The sequence below is a fragment of the Gymnoscopelus braueri genome (genome assembly GCF_963280865.1).
Source record: "Gymnoscopelus braueri genome assembly, chromosome: 8".
NCBI lineage: Eukaryota > Metazoa > Chordata > Actinopteri > Myctophiformes > Myctophidae > Gymnoscopelus > Gymnoscopelus braueri.
This window is the reverse complement of record NC_137609.1, coordinates 10,370,792-10,385,855: the sequence shown is the minus strand read 5'-3', so window position 1 is coordinate 10,385,855 and position 15,064 is coordinate 10,370,792. Positions and strand designations below refer to the sequence as shown.

Genomic DNA, 15,064 nt, shown 5'->3' with positions numbered 1-15,064 from the left:
GTTCGCTGGGCTCATTTAAAACAGCCCTAAAAATTCATCTTTCTGGAGGCCATAAGAGGAGGTAGTACCAGTTTCCCGGTAGACAGACGACCCCCCTCCCCTTTTTTTTGTATATACTTTTTATTTTATTTTTCATGATGTTTTTGGGCGGTGAAACCGCCCCTATATGTGAGGTTTGGACATCGACATTCGCTGCACTGTGATTGGCCACCATTGTACCCCCCCCACCCATTGTACCCCCCCAACCCTGCACTGTGTTTGGCCACCATTGTACCCCCCCAACCCTGCACCGTGATTGGCCACCGCTGACTCTATTCAGGACTGTGATTGGCTAGTGAAACACATGACACATGTGCATAGCCCTTTAAAAAAAAACACATATATGTTTTTTTTAGGGGTGTACAATGGTTGGTCCACAATATTACTTTTCTTTAAGTGAACTTCCATCACTGTGATGACCACTGTGACCACACCGCCCACTTTTTTGTACATAGTGGTATTTTTTCTCTTTTCTGTTCTTTTTTCTTTTTATGTTGATTTGAACTGTTTGGTTGCTACTATATATGTCTATGAAATTAATTCAAGGACCCCAACGGAAACAAGTCCGCAAGGACTTTTTTGGTCGGACCTTTTAGACAAAAGTATTATAAATGTAACTGTGTTGTTTTACATTCTTTTGCCTAATCATTGATTCAATCAATCAATCAATCAATATCTGTGGCCAAGTAGGCTATATATTAATTTGGGGGGTCCTTGACATGAAAACGTTTGAGAACCACTGATTTAAACAGCATTTAGGAAACAAGCCCAATAAGCAACTACACTTTAGAAACAAGCCCCTCAAAAAAACTCAAACCGCAACTACCAATACTTACAAGCAACTTTGGAGAAAAACAAGCCCAAAGTCGCTTATAATAAGCAGACTTGGCAACACTGCATGCATGTTTTCAGTTTGCCTGGTTCTCACCCAGGCCAGTCCTTTAACTCATGTTTCTCTGTAGGTGTTCACTGCTACATAGACCAATGCTTGGATTGTGTTAAAATGTTGTTTTGCACAATCCCTCTAGTTTTTCTCGTTAGTTATAAGTCAGACAGGATCTGTGAGATTTGCCAGGAAAGGTGATGAATGCACACAATGGGAAATAATGATGAGAATCATTTCATTTACTTTCATGTTTGAAGATTATATTCAAACCATTGCTGCATTACCAAAAGGCAAAGTAGAGGAGGTCAGGTCACCAAAGAACCAAGGAGTGCATTTTACATTTAATATATCAAATGCAACAATCGATACCTTCTGATTATTTACGATTGCTTTTTGGATTAATTGAATAATCAAAGTGCTTTTTTTTAAATATATTTTTGGGGCTTTTTCTACCTTTATTTGCAGATGAGTAAGGCTGGGAACGAGGCTAGTATACAGTAGAGTGAGTAGACTGACAGAAAATGGGGAGAGACAGGGTGTGACACGTAGCAAAGGTCGTCGGGATCGGGATTCGAACTCGCGACGCCCGGACCGCTAAGCCAGCCGTTTGGGCCATCAAAGCGCTTTTTAATCATTTTTATATATAAATGATAATAATGCGACGCATTATGAGCTTGTAGATCTGCTATTTTTGCAAGGATTTTAATATAATTGATTATAGTTCAATTAACTGTTGCACATTAGTGCATTCCTGCAAACCACTGTGTGTGTGTGTGTGTGTGTGTGTGTGTGTGTGTGTGTGTGTGTGTGTGTGTGTGTGTGTGTGTGTGTGTGTGCGTGTGCGTGTGCGTGTGCGTGCGCGTGCGTGTGCGTGTGTGTGCGCGTGCGTGTGTGCGCGTGCGTGCGTTTTGTTCAATGCACTTTCCTTCTAAACATGCTGATCAAAACATTTGATAATAAATCATTAATTTTGTATCATACTTTAAGAAATAGTGTTTACACAGTGCATCACAATATAGGACAAACAATAAACAGTATCATATCAAAAGAAGACAACATATTTTCTTTTCAAATTTTATTCATTTCTTCTTGAAAAGAAATAAAACATGCACTATGAACAAAATCCTGCACAACCACAAGAATAAGTGAAAGAGTCAAATCAGCCAGAAATATCCAACACCCACAATTTGCTATCCCAAACTCAACATACCTGTTGCTAAATGGTGCACTCATTTAATCAGAACCATAACTCCAGCAAACCCTTTTACTGCACAAAGAAATCTGGAGTCATAATTTAACTCTGTAGGTGTAAAAAGGTTACCTGTGATCAACACTCCAGATTTGACCATGCAGGTACACAAACAAACTCTGTTCTTTATTGGCAAGATCACTTGAAAAGTCATATGTTCATTAATCAAATCATTTCATTGGTTCATTCATTGTTTGACATCAAAAGTCATCTACTGTTGAAAGTTGTAGTTAATATGTTATAGTGGTGATTGGGAATCATTGGGTTTTCACTGACTTAAATAAATTGATTGCCAATCCTTTGCCGACGATGGAGTCTCCCTTCTATTGTAATGTAGGCTGCACTAGCGCTCCTGCTTTCGTGTATAGAGGGGCGGGTGTATAGAGGCGCGGAGAGATTGCGCCTGATCCCATTGGTTCACCGATCTGTCCGTCAGCCCCCGCCCCGTCAACACAACATTACGAGCGACGCCCACTGCACTCTGGTTGGTTGGGGAAATGAAACACTTCCTATACCGGGTACACCGATGCGCTGGTCCAGGCTTTTATCTTTTAGCTAAACTAAACAATAAAAGCCTGGAGATCGAGGCTAATTGTAATGTGACTGGTTCAACTGTGATGGTCTTAACCACTTACACCCTACAGTAACAAAGTCCTGACGTCATAACCACTCCCCTGGATCATGAAGATTTTTCCCATTCAGCAATCCCATAGACTTTTTAATTTCTTACCGCTTGAACCCCAGAATCCATATTAAGCCAGAATTAGCCGATCTACAAGCTCAGTTGTGAGCTTGTGGATTGGCTATTTTTGTAAGAAAGTAAGAAAAATAAAAGGCTTCCTACTAATAGACTACAATTCTCAGTGTTAGAAAAAAGAACTACATCTCCCATTACACATGCAGCCACCAGTGCACAATAAGCGTTACATCGTGCTGCATTCGATTGTGTCTTTCTGTAGGAGAGTAGCGTTGTCAGTTCTCAGTTTCTCCAAACAAACTAAATAGTAACACACTGATAACAAATATCAAATCTAAGGAATCTCAGGAATGTTTTGGACGGAGCGTGACGTGCTTCGGTGGGTACAGTGATTTCCTCTTGGGTAATGGAGTTTTCCAATGCTACTTGATCCCGTTGCCGTGGTTTTGACGTCAGACGGTACCCTATGTACTAAGTTAACCGGGGTCCCCCCCCAGGACTAGGTCCACAAGGTCCGCTCCTTTTTTCCATCTACACCAAAGGCCATATTTTCGCCGGTGCCTTAACCCTTATCCCTAAACTTCTTTGCCATTTTTTACTATTGTTCAACTAGCCGATCTACTGTACATCGACATGTTGTGAGCTTGTAAATTGGCTATTTGAACTATTTTAAAATGTTTTTAAAAATAGTAAAAAATGGCAAAGAAGTTTAGGGATAATAGGTAAGGCACCGACAAAAACAGAGCCCCAAATATCTAGGAAAATAGCCAACGCCTCACAACGTGACGCATTGCGAGTAGATCGGCTATTTTCACCAAAGGTTTGCTCCAGAATAGGGACACTAGGGTTCATGTGATTAAGTTGAATCCAGTAACAATTCCCAAACACAGTCCAAACCTTCGCTTCAGTGAACATCCTCTTCATCACCTCTCCTACCAGCTATCTCCTTCTCCTCTCTTGACAGGCAGGGCTGGCCATAGCAGTTCTTCTGCTGGCAGCTTTAGCGTGCGTACGGTAACATAAAGCTCGCCAGTGAAGAACTACCATGTGTCAGCCGTTTTGGACGCACTGTAGCGGGCCGGGGCGGTCGGACCGGGCAAGTCAAACATTCAACACCATCTGTAGACGATGTGGAAAGAATGGACGGCGTCGCTCGGACGTCCTCTGGTAGAAGTCTAGGGAAAACAGAAGAGGAGATGATGAGAGGAGAGTGAGTCAAAAAGGTTGTTTAGGTCATTCTTAATTTACTGTATACCTTGTTGTATGATGCTGTCGTGTGCTGGAAATGGCCGATCTAAACTCACGGTGCATCGAGCTCGTAGATCGGGTGTTTTCAGCGCGCAACATCTTCATATGACAAAGCAAATCAGGCTTAAAGAGAGAGGGCGACAGTACATTTCTTCTCGGGTAGTGTGGATATGAGAAGTACTATAGAAGTGAGTGTAGCAGCGCCACAGCGTGTGTGAGATCAGCTGTGAGTAAATCGGTGAAACGAGCTGCTGCATTGGAGTGGCCACGAGCTGCATCGTGCATTAGATTACTTGGGGCGGGGTGGGGGGGAATTCCGGAGTGAAGGGCTGCTCTCACCAAGTGTGTTACTCTGCCTTTACTGCATATCACATCACAGTGTGTTATAATATGCATTACAGTGCATTACATGGTTACAGGCAGTGGGCTCAGGAGGTAGAGCGGCCGCTTGGGAATCGAACGGTTCCTAGTTTGATCCCCCGGCTCTTCCGGGCTTAGCGGCGAAGTGTCTTTGAGCAAGCTAACCGCCAAACGCTCCCGATGAGTGGGTGCAAGGTTGCCTCTGCCATCAGTGAGTGAATGTGTGTGAATGTTAAGCACAATAAAGGCACTACATTTATCATTTACAACAGCTACTGTAAAACTAACCTTGTGGCTCAACCAGCATATAGAAAGAAAGAATACTTGTGGCTTTATCTCTAAAATAACACTGAAATTAGAGTGAGGGGCCAAAGTTTGAATATTATAAAACAATTCCTGTCCTAGTTCAAATAATATCTTGCCATTTAGCGGGGCAACTCCTACTGGAACAAAAGCATACACCTATCTATAAATGCACAGAATCTGTGTGTGTGTGTGTGTCTGTCTGCCTGTCCCCCGCATAACTCGAGCACCGTCCGACTGATCGACTTCAAACTTGGCATGTCTGTTGTCGAGGACGTGAGGGTGTGACGTGCCGAGTGAGACGTCAATCTGAAAACGGTTCATTGACATAGAGGAACATTATCCACTCAATGAATTCCGTGGGACCATTTTGTTTTTAAAGCTGCTCCGTCTCAATGTCATGGCAGTGACTAAACAAAACAGAATGAGACGGCGATACTAAATAAGAGAGGAACTGACTGCTCCCAGGCCAACGCGACAAGTGAAACTGAAGCCACTACCGTGCGTCTCCTTTTCCTTCCAAGAACATGCACTATTCTTACGCCTAATTTATACTTAGTTGCGTGCTAGTGTTGTGCACCTAACATAGCAGATCTACAAGCTCACTCTACTATTTTGGGTCCGCGAAACAGTGCGCAACCAATCAATCACGAGACATGGACATCGCAGCACACTCATGTGGCTGACTTTGTGTATGACATTCCAATGGCATATATACGCGGATATAATCTTGGGTATCCCCGTGTCCTGTCACCTGCACTACAGAGTACCAGAGAGGTCATGGCACAGCAGCCCCACCATGAATAGGCCTGTCACAAGTATTACATAATCGTAGCCTGGTTCCAGTCCAGACCATAGACCCCGCCCACTCTCTGAGTGGGGCTCCTCTTGGTCTGGTGTCATAATGTGAGCCTATGGCTTTTCACGGTAGAAGAAATACCTGTCAAATCAGAGTCGTAGGTGGGGGTGGGTCTAACGACAAGCCAATCAGCGCCACGGGGCGTTCTCAAGCTGTGCGACACTAGCCTGCGACGTCACATGTAGGCGGATCCTTGGATCTCTTGTGATTGGTTTAGGGAAATGCTAATCCCCTCCCCCAAGTAATCGACTACAGTGCAGCCAATCTCAGACTGAAGCTCCACGCAGCTTCAGTCTGATAATCAGGCTAACATAATCGCCTAATCGCAAAAACATTTTACATAATCGTCATTATCATTTCCATGTTAAAAATTCTAAAACTAGTGGAAATAGCAGATCTACAAGGCTATTTCCACTATTAATTTATTTTTAAGTATAAAGTAATTAAATATGTGTTATTTGTCATATATGCCCTGTGCAACTTTTGTTTACGAAGCCTAAAAGCCAAACAGAAATTGTATTCCTATTCGTAATGTTCCAATAACGTTCAACGGCAATTAAATCGTTAATCGCAATTATTTGAGTGACAATTAATCATCAGGTAAAATGTCATAATCGCGACAGACCTACCCATGAACAGTGGTATCTTTGATGGTCCCCGACTTTCAACTTTATCCGGAGCTACTGCCTCAGGGAGCATAAAGATTCTCTTTCACTTTTTCCACATGCTGGACTGACGTTCTCAAGAAGCGTTGTCCATGCTAAGCCTTTTTGAAGATAACTGCACACATTTTATGTGAAAGGTCCAAGATATGTTCCTAAATATTAACCACATGGCGTACCTATTTTGGGCCTGTCGTTGTAGGCACACAAGTCAGCTTGTAGATTTATTTTCGCCGCACTGATCGGCCATTTTCGTTGTACGGTGTCAGACTTAAAGATATTGTAAGTGATATTTTATGGTTAAAACAACACGTTTTTTGTTAAAAGGTTGATATTCAGAAAGTAATCATTGCTGAGCATTTAGAATAAAATATGTATACTTGGTGGCCAAGTAAGATGAGCTGTTATTTGCCTATCAATAAATCAATCACTATGATTGGAGACGATCACCTGCGCCTTCAAGTGGGAACGCATCAACAAATGTCTTCTAAATGCTAACAGGTTTCTGAAAAACCTATGTTGCTTTTATATCAGTGGTTCTCAAACCTTTTCATGTCAAGGACCCCCAAAATCATATGTCTTATATCATATGTCAAACTGCTCCTGGTGAGCAGGCTGGTGCCTTGCATGGTTTCCTCTGCCATCAGTGTGTGATTGTGTGTGTATGAATATGTAATGCACATTGTAAAGCACTTTGGATAGAGGCGCTGTATAAATGCACCATTTACTGCTTACTGTACCGTACTGCGCAGTAACCGCCCAAAGGCCCACTTTGAGCCAGGAAAAACGTCATTCACTCACTCTACCTTTCCGCTAGGCCTGAGTGATATGAGCTAAATCAAATATCACAAACGTTTTGACCAAAACACCTTGATATCCATCCAGCTCAGTGGCCTTGTGGTTAGAAATGTCTGCCTGAGATACCAAAGACTATACAAATGATACCCGATGTCTCGCTACTTAGCACCAAGGGTTGGATTGGGGGTAAGTCCCTACACGCTAGAGAAACAGGAGATAGGCTCCTCACCTATGGCCACATGGATCGGCAAGGCTACTCACATTACCTCGATATCGATATTGTGACGATAATAGCAACTGTTTTTTTTTTTACTTCTCAAAACTTTTCTAAAACAGCAAATATAGCAGATGCGACACGTTGTGAGCTTGTAGATCGGCTATCTTTGCCATTTTCTAAAGGTTTTTTAAAAAGATTTGAAAGTATAAAATAGGGCTTAAGTGATTAAAACCAGAAAAAGACATCACTTATGCCATATCACGATATTACAGTAGCCCAAATCCCAGACGATATCTAGTCTCATGTCACAACATCGATATAATATAGATATATTGCCCAGCCCTACTTTCTACAATAATCTTAATCTCCTCTCTCTAACAAGCAATAAAAAACGCAGGTGGAGACAAGCAGTCATACAGACGTCATCTCTCTCCTTGGCCTGACATGCAATCAGCCTGCGTGGCAAAGAGGTGAGGGTGGTGACGTCGAATGACCTCCGGGTGGAGCTGCAAGCAAGAGAATGTCATCATGTGTGTGTCAGGAAGAGCTATCTCATGGAGAACCAGCTGATGTCGCCCCGGGGCGCCTGCGTGCAGCCACACCCAGGCAGGCGCACATACACTGGCAGGCCCGCACAAGCACTCGTTCCAGGCACTACCTTCATACCTCTCTAGATACATTCGCTCAGGGACGACGTGTGGGCCAGTGAGGCTAGAACCATTAGCTGTGACTGGTGTGACCTCCAGCTGAAAGTGAATTAGTTATTTGTTCCAAAGCCGGCCGCTCCCTCCATAAACACTGACTCTGTATCGTTATCTTAACAATGACCAGCAGTGTTGAGTCCATGACTCCTTCACATTCTCTCTCTCTCTCTCTCTCTCTCTCTCTCTCTCTCTCTCTCTCTCTCTCTCTCTCTCTCTCTCTCTCTCTCTCTCTCTCTCTCTCTCTCTCTTACATTTCTCTTCTCTTGTCTTTTCTGACGTGTCTATCCTCTCTCTCTTTTCCACATTGTCTTCACTTGTGTCTTCCTTCACATCGGTCCTCTTTCTGTATCTCTCACACACGTCTTCTCTTCTGTCATTTCTAATCTGTCTATTCCACTTTTCTCTACTCTCTTTTCTCACACGTCTGTCTGTCTGTCTGTCTGTCTGTCTGTCTGTCTGTCTGTCTGTCTGTCTGTCTGTCTGTCTGTCTGTCTGTCTGTCTGTCTGTCTGTCTGTCTGTCTGTCTGTCTGTCTGTCTGTCTGTGTCTCTCTCTCTCTCTCTCTCTCTCTCTCTCTCTCTCTCTCTCTCTCTCTCTCTCTCTCTCTCTCTCTCTCTCTCTCTCTCTCTCTCTGATCAGACTGTCCTGCATTCCTGACATTCCAGCAGCGTATGCTAGAAATTCCATCCGGCCACCGCGAGCTCTAGCAGCCTGTGTCTCTCACTCCTTCTTTTCCATCTCTCTATCCACTCTGTCCATCTGAACTCAAACTTACTTCATCCCTGCTTTTTTGCCTCCATTGGGCTGTGCAGCTTGGGAGATGAAGCGATGAAATGTGTGTGTGTTAAACTATGTATTTGCTTTTATCTCTGTATCCGTCTTCTACCTTGTGTTTGACACTCGTCCCTTAGCCTTGTTCCTTTTACCCATTTCATTCCTTCATTTTCCCCCTCTCCTGTCATTCTCACCTCCACTCTCTCTCTCTCTCGCTCTCTCTCCCCCTCTACCTCGTCCAAATAAGGTAATCCGACAACGTGAGGCCACAGGACAGCCAACGAAGGAGACCTTGAGACAGGCCTTGATTCATGGTTCAACAATATAAGATAAATTATATCCAACACACACACACACGCACACGCACACGCACACGCACACGCACACGCACACGCACACGCACACGCACACGCACACGCACACACACCCACACCCACACACACAGCCTCATTAAACTGGGACGGACGTTGTGTGCAGTTTAGCATGGCCCAGTGCATTCTCTGCTGCAGCATGGGGGAAAGGGAAAGACGCACTACAGCAAGGTGTGGGCTGGCTGGGTGTGCATGTCAGAGAGAACGGAGACAAATGAAGACACGTAGATGGGAGGGATGAAAGTGAATATATATATTAAACGCAAGGAAGGAAGGGTGGGTGTATTTTAAACATTGTATAGGCATTTAAGAGCTCCGCGTACTGACAGGGGCTAACAACAAGTGTGGCGGTAGAATAAGCTCATGCATCAGCAACATCAAAGGTGGTTGAGATGCAAAGAAATCAGACCGAGGGAGAAAGGAAGCAGAAACATAAGTAGAAAGACAGTGTGGCGTTCAAAGGGAAACAGAGAGCTCCTATTTGCTAGGTTGCTTAACCTCTTTTAATACAGCTTGGTATAGGATATATATGATACCCAATGCGACGATCATAAGGACTGAACGGTGGTAAAAAAAAATATCAGTCCATTTGGACTTTCAGTTTGTATAACAAGAAACTGACAAAGAAATATCACCAACAGCTCAGAATAAAAGATATTTGAAACACTACATCATACAGAGGAATGGACAGGGACAGGAGTTACTAGGCAGTGTGCATCTCCTGCATATATATTCAGGTACAGTTCATTCCTCTGCCGTGGGTGTGGTCCGAATGGAATGCATCCACTGACCTCAGATTGTAGACTACAACGTCGTAGACTGATCATTTTAGACTGGGAAACGGCACAGACGGGCTGAGGGCGGTGGCTCTGGCAATATGGCTGGCCATATACAGTACAGAGAGCGTCTGTTTTGTCTGATTTATCCTTAGTTGGGCTGCGACGTGTTGTGAGCTTATAGATCGGCAACATCCGGTGTGCGACACCCGCACTCAACTAAGTGTAAATCACGCTTTAGGCTTCTCCTTCTCATTTTCTGTTAGTCAGGAGGCTATCGTACTACTTAAGCCCCGAGAACACCTTGAATGAGAATAGGACCCACCAATAAGAGAAGTCTCAGAGAACGATTTATGACATACAAGTTATCAACAATGCACAGCAGCACATGAAGGCCTAGCCATGAGTCAGCGGGTGCCATTTTGAGTTCAACACACACGTTTAAGGACTCTGCTAAAGGAACAGGGGTTGACACAGCCCCGTCTTCTCTCGACAAGACATGCGATAGGAATGAAGGGTGTAACCCAGTTGAGCAAGATGGCTGCACTTCTGCAAATACGGGCAAAAAGATTGCAGGACTTTGCCAAATGTTTTGGTGGATGCGGGGACAGCATAGACGAGGCGAGGCGAGGGACAGTCACAAAAAAGTTACACACACACACACACACACACACACACACACACACATACACACACAACATACTGTGTCAGTGTCACACGGTCCTCTGTGGACTGGGCAGCCTACATCGCAATCGCATTCTGGTTGCAGTGGCACAAAAGGCAGCTCGTGACATAGCCTATGGCGCATTCTTGACGGCGGACTGTACGCCAGATGTACAATTATGTAAGACAGGATCCATCGAGGTAAATCGGCAGTATAAGCTTACACTACAGTAAGCTTTTTTCCCCCCTCCACCCATTTCTACCATCCCCCACACGAAGCTTATGTATTATAAGTAAACAGATGCCAGTGTATACCTTCATATCCTCACTAGAAGGTAGTAGGTGTGCGCATTGCGGGGTCTCATTTGGAGGTAACCCCATAAAATAGATTGGTCATCCACACTTACACCAGATATACATGTGATATGGGATCGGGTGGGGGACTTATACAGTAACATGCGTAATGTGTTTAGTATCAAGAAAGAGATCAAGTCCTGAACTTTCATTTTAAGAATGTTGTGTGTCGCTGTCAGATAAAACCTGAAGATATGGCCTAGTTCTCTCTAGAAACCACCAGGTCATATGCTCCTTTTGGCCACAGTAACATCCTCATGTTCTGTAAAATGGAAACATTTTTAGCTATTCAGAAATTGTTGAAAAATTGATGTGGCCATCTGGATGTGTCGTGGACAAAGCAAATCCACATATCAAGGATCACATTTGATTGCTGAAGCTGTAGGAATGTATGCAGTTACTCACTTTAGGGGTCTGTTTAAGATTTTGTATTATACATAAACATGTAAGTATCATTCTTATCTTAATTGGCTTAGAAATTGGCTCTTACAAATGATTGGTTTTGGATTTTGGTCTTGAGAGGGGCTTGTACATATATTTATGTAAAATAAGTCTTATGACGTTCTTGTAAGCTATTGGAGACTAAACAGTCTATTAATCCAAATGTAAAGAAAATTAAACCCATTATTGTGTTGAATAACTACTATTCAGAGACAGTCCAGGCCAAACTGGCAGTTTCACACCAGTCATAGTCATGTAACACAGAAATGTCAGATTATGTAAGCCCTTTAATGTCAAACGTATGCTAGCTATTCAGTAACTTTCCGTCTCATTTTTCCAAACGTATCCTATCAGAAATGTCAAGAAGAGCCTACGTGAGGTTGCGCAACTCATCGGCTGCCTTATTGATAGATTGTACATGAAATAAATAGCATTTTAATGCCAATAGACTTTACTAAGATTTTTTTTTTAAACACACGGCCTACAGTCGTCACCAGATCGCATTAACCTTTGTACCCACTACGTTCATACACATCTATTACTACCACATCGTTTTTAATTGAATCCACATATTTCCTGGAGGGTTTGCAGAGACGAGGGAGTAACGTATAGGGTGGGATATGAGCAGGACTTCCTATGGTGACACCCCCGCCTCAGTTGGCCTACTACACGCACATAGACCCTACATAGGCTCAAATCTATCACAATGTCCTGGAAAAAGGCTTCGATCGAAGTTACATCGCCTTAATATGCGGATCGACTTGAATAAACCGCCCTGTTTAGTACCGTTTCGCACTTGTCGTTTTCCAGTAAAAGTGGGTCATGGAAAAAGGCATATAGGCCGAATAGTCAGCGACACACAAGGAAACGGACAGTAAGAGCTAATAGACATAATAATAATAAGACAGTAACAGTAGACTAATAATAATAGAAGGTTAGAAGTGGACATCAGCCCCACCTTGACCGGCAGTCAGTCCGCTGGGTCAGTCGGTCAGTCCGAACAGTCCGGCGGAGTTCTTCTGGGTGCCTCGCCCACTCCGACAGGAGTCGTCAACCTTCATGCTATACCGTTTACTATCCACACACACACACACACACGCAAACACACGCACATACACACACGCACATACACACACACATATATATCTATATTATACAACACATGGTAACACATTCATCAACTATAATTGATACATTGCATATTTTACAGCGAGCCTTACTTTTCTGCGCGGTCGCTCTGCTAGGACTTCAGTTCAGTCTCCCTTTTCACAACTCTCGTCGAGTGCTCTCTCTCTCTCTCTCTCTCTCTCTCTCTCTCTCTCTCTCTCGCTCTCTCTCTCTCTCTCTCTTTCTCTCTCTCTCTCACGCGCACGCGCACGACCACACACACACACACACACACACACACACACACACACACACACACACACACACACACACACACACACACACACACGCACACACACGCACGCACACACACACACACACACACACACACACACCCACACACACACACCCGGCTTCCCACTCCGATCAGCTGGCAGCGCAGTGACGTAGGGAGCTGCAGGCCGACCAATGCGAGGCGAGCGTCAGCAGAAGGAAAGCATGACTCTGACGTTTGCACGTTTTTACTGAAGTACAGTCAGTAAACCACCTCCTCCATTCATTATGAGACAGAGTTAACACACCCTGACTCATGACACATTTATATAATTATATGCTACAATATGTCTACGTCTACATTTCTATTTTTATTATAGGGTCTGTATCAGTGTGGTTCTCAAAGTGGGGTCCTTGGTAGGGCTCCTGGGGGTCCCGAGCTAAATTAGTTAATATAGCATAAAAATCGGTTTAACAACTTTAACCCTTTATACTTCGGCTATTTGAAAATAGCAGACCTCCAAGCTCACAACGCATTGCATTGCACTGCGTTGTGAGCAATATAGAAAATATTTTCAAATGGGGGTGAGGTCCACAGCCAAATACTTATTAATTTTGGGGTCCTTGACATGAAAACATTTGAGAACCACTGTTTATAACCCATCTATAATGGAACTGTGTGTGATAAATCAAGGCAGCCAATTAAAGAAAAGTTTCTTTTAAAGGGGTGGGCCCCTACATGTAGGCCCCATAGACCCAATTATTTTTGGTAATAACTGAACAGACATGAGACATCCAACAGTGCTTCAGTTCAGATAACTTTGAAAACATGCTTTGGGAACATGGGAAAATGGCAATTATGTTGCACTGAGTAAATTGGACCAAAGTAAATCAGAAAAGAGTTAAGGGTCTGAAATGTTAATGGCATTGGGGGGGATCAGTGAGCTTCACACAGATTTCTACTGGCTCAACCTCACACAGCTTTTAATGTGATGTTGCAATGACCGTGTTAAACGCCACCAATACCAGAATGCCACTATCTCCTTTTTTCCAAGACTAAACCTTCATTTGTGATAAGGAGCAGGGCGGGCAGCTAGTGTTTCAAGCCAGTGAAAGCTGTATTTTTTATTCATTAACCAAAATAGGATAAGGACGACTTTAGAGAAATGTTTCTCAGCAGTGAAAGTGGGTGATGCGAAAAAGAGCAACTTGAAAATATGATTTAACATTGAGGTCCTGACCTCATAGTCAATGTAAAATTCAGGTTCTGGTGTGAAAGCAATTGAGATCCACAGAGAGTAAAAAGAAACGCACAGACCAAAGTAACAAGGTCAAAGACACTGACCTGTTAGAGTCAAAGGAAGAAACAGCCTTATTCATGATTTCATGACCATGTAAGTGGAAAACGTCCAGTGCAGTATGTGTGAATCTGTGTGAAAAATGCCAGTCTGTGAGAGGCCCCCTGGAGACAGCAGCGGGTCACGATGAACTTGTTAGCCTCCCTACGTGCCAGTAAGAGCCCGACCGATGCCAGATTTTGGGGTCCGACGTCGATACTGATTTTGGAGACTCCTAGACTATAGCCTACCGATTACCAATGTTTTGATCAATATAAAAAAGTCTATCTAATAAGCAAACACATACAAAATAAGCATGTTTTATTTAACCACTTAAGCCGATTCAAACATTCTCAAGTGGGACACGTCGTGAGATTGTACAGTAGATCAGCTATTTAAAAAATATTTTTAAAGGTTACAAATTGAGACACATCGACTGCATAATTGTCCAAAAAAAAAAGTCATTAAATAATCGCTGACATACTGTATATTGGCCAAACCGCTATGGTCAGGCTCTACATGCCCGAACACACACAGAGCCAGGAAATGGAGGCCAGGCCACACAAAGCTGAGCCTTGACATTCTCTCTGTGTACACAGTGACTTGGGTCTTTACAGTATACTTTGACAGAAGCCTGCATGCAGCTGATGCACTGAGTCTCACCAGCGGCTAGAATGCTGCGTCTTTAAGTGCTGCTGCGTCATGAGAGCTCTGCATATTTTGCTTCCTCACTGTCACCTGACAGAGACAACACATGCAGCAAATTACCACGAGACCAGATCAGCTGTCTGCAGCTCCATGGCCAGTTATTTCCCCTTTCCTCTATTGTGTCGCAGTGGATTCCCTGAACCACCTGATCACACGCAGAACAGAACAGTATTTTGTGTATATGTGTGTACTGTATATACCTGTATGCTGTACTGTGTGTGTGTGTGTGTGTGTGTGTG

The 15,064-nt window shown here is 43.5% G+C and overlaps 1 long non-coding RNA gene across 2 annotated transcripts; it reads right to left on the bottom strand.

Moving 5' to 3' along the window:
- Positions 1-2,000: 2,000 nt before the first annotated feature.
- Positions 2,001-12,734, bottom strand: LOC308091221. Of its 2 annotated transcripts, XR_013933683.1 has the most exons (4): positions 12,621-12,734; positions 12,359-12,474; positions 2,779-4,046; positions 2,003-2,512 (listed from the first exon to the last, which is right to left on the bottom strand). It is a non-coding gene; the product is annotated as an uncharacterized lncRNA (long non-coding RNA). The 2 variants fall into 2 exon arrangements; XR_013933682.1 differs by having other exon boundaries at positions 2,001-4,046.
- Between the last annotated feature and the right edge of the window lie 2,330 nt (positions 12,735-15,064).